The sequence below is a fragment of the Perognathus longimembris genome, chromosome 13 (assembly GCF_023159225.1).
Source record: "Perognathus longimembris pacificus isolate PPM17 chromosome 13, ASM2315922v1, whole genome shotgun sequence".
NCBI lineage: Eukaryota > Metazoa > Chordata > Mammalia > Rodentia > Heteromyidae > Perognathus > Perognathus longimembris.
This window is the reverse complement of record NC_063173.1, coordinates 11,396,749-11,402,654: the sequence shown is the minus strand read 5'-3', so window position 1 is coordinate 11,402,654 and position 5,906 is coordinate 11,396,749. Positions and strand designations below refer to the sequence as shown.

The window sequence follows — 5,906 nt, the reverse complement described above, 5'->3', positions numbered from 1 at the left end:
TGTGAGACTCTTACCTACAATTATCAGAAAACTAAAAGGGGTGCTATGGTTCAAAGTGGCAGAACACTAGCCTTGAGCAAAAGAGCTCAAGGACAGAGCCCAGGCCCTGAGTTCATCAACCAACCAACCAAAAAAAAAAAAAAAAATCAGCCAGGTTATACCTGTGATGTCGATAGGTCTTCAAAAACAGAGGCTGGGGATATGGCCTAGTGGCACGAGTACTTGCCTCGTATACATGAAGCCCTGGGTTCAATTCCCCAGCACCACATATATAGCAAACGGCCAGAAGTGGTGCTGTGGCTCAAGTGGTAGAGTGCTAGCCTTGAGCAAAAGGAAGCCAGGGACAGTGCTCAGGCCCTGAGTCCAAGGCCCAGGACTGGCCAAACAAACAAACAAAACAAAACAAAACAAAAAAACAGAGTAAGTTTCTGAGTAAGAGTAAGTTTTCTTTCAAAGAAAGTACATGGTAGAAAGAAAAGAGACTTATAAGAAAGTAAAGGGTCAGGACATGGAAGACTCCCCAGAACACTTGTCTAATGTTATGCTTCATTTACATTCGTATAACCACCAAGAAGTCCAAGTGGAGAGTGTGTTGTGTCAAGAAGCCAGCAGAGAAAAGTAGAGCCCAAGAGCCCTACTCTCCTTCCTTGCTGTGCACTATCACTAGCTCACTCAGCTGTCCCGGGAGCACTGAGTTACAAAGTCTTTGTGCTTGAACTCTTGGCATCAAACAAGCTAGAGTGGTGTTCCACTACTTGAACCATGCCCCCAGCAATCTGATCACTTATTTGAAACAGAGTTTTACAAATAGACTAATTTACAAATGGACAAAGGACTTGAACAGGCATCTCACCAAAAAATTACAGAAATCGGGCTGGGAATATGGCTTAGTGGCAAGAGTGCTTGCCTCCTATACATGAAGCCCAGGGTTCCATTCCCCAGCACCACATATATAGAAAACAGCCAGAAGTGGCGCTGTGGCTCAAGTGGCAGAGTGCTAGCCTTGAGCAAAAAGAAGCCAGGGACAGTGCTCAGGCCCTGAGTCCAAGGCCCAGGACTGGCAAAAAAAAAAATTACCAAAATAGCTGGCAATTGCATAAAAAAATGACTGATATCACAAATCAACAGGCAAGTCAAATGCAATCAAATCAAATGCAAGTCAAATCAAAATGCAAGTCAAAACTACACTGCAACCATTTCATTATGATGGTCACTACTGAAAAATCAGAAAATAGCAAACTTTGGTGAAAATGCAGACAACTAGAATTCCCTTGCAGTTGGTAGGAAGGCAAAATAGTACAGACACTATGAAAATAGCATGGACTTTCAACAAAAGATTAAAAATATAAAGCCAGGTTCAGCGATATACAGATGTAATCCCAGAGATCTAAACCATCTTGGACTACCTACTGAGACCCTGTCTCAAAAACAAAACCAAGCCTGGTAGTTGGTTCAAGCCTGTGGTTCCAGCTACGTGGGAGGCAAAAATCAGGTGGAGGGCTGGGGATATGGCCTCGTGGCAAGAGCGCTTACCTCGTATACATGAAGCCCTTGGTTCGATTCCCCAGCACCACATATACAGAAAATGGCCAGAAGTGGCGCTGTGGCTCAAGTGGCAGAGTGCTAGCCTTGAGCGGGAAGAAGCCAGGGACAGTGCTCAGGCCCTGAGTCCAAGGCCCAGGACTGGCAAAAAAAAAATCAGGTGGAAAGATGTTAGAGTAGCCAAGGCAAAAAGGAAAAAGGACAGCAAAACCTCAAGCAAGGTATGGTGAAACATTCCTGCAGTCCTAGCTATACAGGAAACATGGACAAGAGGATCAGGTCCAAGGTCAGTCTCAGGTAAAAGGGCAAATCTCTACCTGAAAAGAAAACTTAAAAAAAAAAAAGTCTAGAGGTCCATGGCCCTAGATGTAAAGCACTTGACTAGCAAGTTTTTAGGCCCTGAGTTCAAATGTCAGTGCTGCCACCTGCAAAAGTTAAAAAATTTATAGTCAGTATATGAACAGCAATCCCAATAACTGAAAACAGAATCTTGATGAGGTATTTGTTCAGCCATGTTTACTGTAGCATTCTTTGTAGTAGCCAGGATATGCAAACAAACTAAATGTCTGCTCATGGATAAAGGAATTGTGGTGTAGGACAGGTATGTAGGCACATATCTATAATCTTAGCAATCAGGAGCCTGAGGCAGGAAAATCACAAGTGCAAATCTAGTTTGGCCTATATAGTGAATTCCAGGCTAGGCTAAGGCACATAGTGAGACCCTGTCTGCTTTAAAAAGAAAAAAAAAGTGGTATACATTTATGTACATATATACACAGGAACATTATTGTGCCTTAAGAACAGCATCTGCCATATGCTACAATGTGCATGAACCTTGAGGATATTATGCTGAATGAGGTCCAGTCACAAACAAATACTGCATGATTCCACTTACATGATGTATTTGGAAGATATAAAACTGGACACAGTTTCAATTTCACAAGCTCAAAAAGTTCTGTTGCACATAAGAGTAAATCAAATTTATTGTACTATACACTTACAAATGATTAGGTTGGTGGCAACTTTTAGCATAAGCTAAGAGTTAGTGGTGACTTTTATGTTACCATTATATTGGATACACGTACACCTATGCATGCAAGTGCATGCACATTTCAGGCCCATATAAAAGTGCTGGATTACAGGTATACATTACCATATCCAAATGTGTAAATTAGAACTTTAAACAAACTCTCAAGGTATTTCTGATAATTCAGAATCTCTAGGCTTCAAAATAAAGTACAGACTATTTTGGCATCCAAAGCTCTCCATGGCCCATCTCTATCTAGTTATCCATTCTCTCACTTGGCATGCTTGAGGCCTTACACCCTGCCTGCCCTCCCAGAACTCCAGGAGATAGATACTGACTGACTCAACTCATATGATGATGAAAGTTTTTTTATATCTGTGCTATCTATAATAACAGCATTAGCAGCACAGAGCAACTGAGCATTTGAAATGTGACTACTGGTTACAGTATTGAACAGCAGAAGACTAATCTCTGAAAAAAAGAGATGGCATATGTAAGGGCCACCCCACCCCCACCCCCAGAGGGCTCCATGCAGATGCCCCCCTCCTGTTTAAGTCTGAGCCCAGGACCTGAGTTACCTAGGTAACTGGTGTACCTGGAGGCAGTTACCTCCTCCTTCTCTGAGGTCACATCCAATCCACCTGGCCATACCTCCCACTTTTTCCTATATAATCCAGCTCAACACAGTCCCCGCTCTCTTTCCTTTTCTCTCTTACGCTCTCTTGCTCTTTTTTCTCTTTTTCCCTTCTTCCTCCCCCTCTGTCTCCCTACATTTCCATCTTGTGTGGGCTGGCAGTTTGATTTCCCCCAATAAACTCCTTTCTGCCTAAACCATGTGGTGGGTTTCCTTTCTGGAGAACCTTACAGCACAGTTAACTCCATGTAACTTTTTTCTCACATATTTTTGATATGCATTCATTCACTTAATATCATTATGTACCAAGAATGTACTATTTTCATTACTAAAAGCAGTGACCAAAACAAGCATCCTTGCCTTCAGAAGCTTCTGTTTTAATGAGTCAAAATAGTACAGAGGTTAAGAGAAAAGCCCCTGAAGCCAATTGCTTAAGGTTCAGACTATGGCTCTAATGATTATGACCTAACTTTTTTTCTTTAATAAAGTTAGCCAGCCTCAGGCTTTTCATTGTGGTAATGCAAAACAGACTAATAATATGCCTGATCTCTTTGTCTATAAAAGACAAGTAATGATAGCCTCAGCCAACAATTTCTGTAACCATGAGGTAAGACACAAAGAACAGTGACCAAAATATAAAACTGGTAACATTTCGGTTTATTTTGTTATTATGAGCAAAACTGGTAAATAGCAAAAAGAATGAACAATTAGTGGTATGGGAAGACCATAAAGAAGAGAAGGCCCAGAGAGATAATAACTTTTAAGAGGTCTGTCAAAGCCTTACTTAGAAGATGTACCTTAGAAAAGACCTGAAGGAAAGAGAACAAGTCACACATATCTGGGGAAAAGAACTTAATCCCATGTGAACTACTTTGTATTAATGCCACAGCATAAATGGGAGAACTAAAAAAACTGTCTAAAGTCACAGGGCTAATAAATGACTGAGCCTGTAGCTGAATCCAGGACTATCTGACTACAATCTTTTCTCCATTATAGGACCCTGTTTGATATCTACTCCTTGCAGTGAAACAAGATCAACAGGCCCTTTCATACAAGCTACTTTTGATACTGAGATTAATAGACTTATAATGAGTCCACAAGCTGTCTGGGTTAATGTGCTAACCAAAGTAGCTAAAGGCACAGACCATTAGCCCAGCTGCACACTTCCACATACACTCCGCTTGCTAAATTCTATACCAAGACCGCCATGTTAACTACAGTTGTCCATAGAAAACAGGCATTTATCAAAGCCAACAAGCCTCCAACACCAGGAACAAGAGGTAAATTATACATCAGAAATGAAGGCCATTGCTTCCAACCAGGCCTTTGAGGAGAAATGCTCTGCTAGATATGCACTGTGGGGAAACTATGATCAAAAGTTAGGTTCAACCTCCTGAATTTGTTCTATTCTAACCTTGGTACACAAGATCTAGAACAATAAGGAAAACAAAAATAAAGCAAAATTCCCTATCTTTACTTCAATTCTGATGTAGTCAGTAATTCAAATACTTTTGACAATATTTTTCTATACCTATATGTTTTGCCTGTGCTAATGAAATCCCTATGGTAATACTGGCAATCTACTCCAAAAATCATTAGCATTAACTGTAGCAGTGGATTTTTATCATTGCTTCATGATTCACTAGAAAAGTCTTTCAGCTTTCCAGGACCCTGTTCCCTCATGAGCTACAGGCTAGACTCAATATTCTTTAAAGGTCTATATCTCAATAATGAAATGGTGCCCCTGTATTTGCAACTCAGACACCAAATTCTTTCGTTCAAAAGACACTCCTAGGGGGCTGGGAATATGGCCTAGTGGTAAAGTGCTCACCTCGTATACATGAAGCCCCGGGTTCGATTCCTCAGCACCACATATACAGAAAAAAGCCAGAAGTAACACTGTGGCTCAAGAGGTAGAGTGCTAGCCTTGAGCAAAAAGAAGCCAGGGACAGTGCTAAGGCACTGAGTCCACATCCCAGGACTGGCAACAAAAACAAAAACATAAACAAAAGACACTCCTAAGATCAGGCTAAGCATAGAAGACCACAAGTATACCAAATGACAAATTATTGAAAAGTTTTACATATATTGTTTTTTCACCACATATAAGCATTTCAGAGCTGTATTCCTACTGAATACAAAAGTTGGCCCCAAAGTATTACTAATCATACTTAAAAGGATCTTTTATTATATGCTATATTTGAAAATCCTAAAACAAAAACAAAAACCAGATATAAAGTGTGAGCCATAGGCACCCAGCCCATAAGACTTTTATCTCTAGTTAACTATCAAAAAGCCAGACATAGGGCTGGGGATATGGCCTTGTGGCAAGAGTGCTTGCCTCGTATACATGAGGCCCTGGGTTCAATTCCCCAGCACCACATATACAGAAAACGTCCAGAAGTGGCGCTGTGGCTCAAGTGGCAGAGTGCTAGCCTTGAGCAAAAAGAAGCCAGGGACAGTGCTCAGGCCCTGAGTCCAAGCCCAGGACTGGCCAAAAAAAAAAAAAAAAAAAAGCCAGACATAGAGCTGTGACAGAAGTAGCAGAGTGCCAGCCAAAGCTTGCTAAGCAAGTGCTAGGCACTGGTTGCTCACACCTGTAATCCAAACTATTCAGAGGCTGAAGCCTGAAAATCATGGTTCAAAGGCAGCCTGGGCAGAAAAATCTGTGAGACCTTTATCTCCAGTAAACCACCAAAAGCT

The 5,906-nt window shown here is 41.3% G+C and overlaps 1 protein-coding gene across 6 annotated transcripts in view; it reads right to left on the bottom strand.

Annotated features, from left to right (window-relative positions):
- The window catches only part of Fam168a (family with sequence similarity 168 member A), a 131,040-nt gene that overhangs the window by 69,517 nt on the left and 55,617 nt on the right, over nt 1-5,906 (bottom strand). The window lies entirely within an intron of this gene.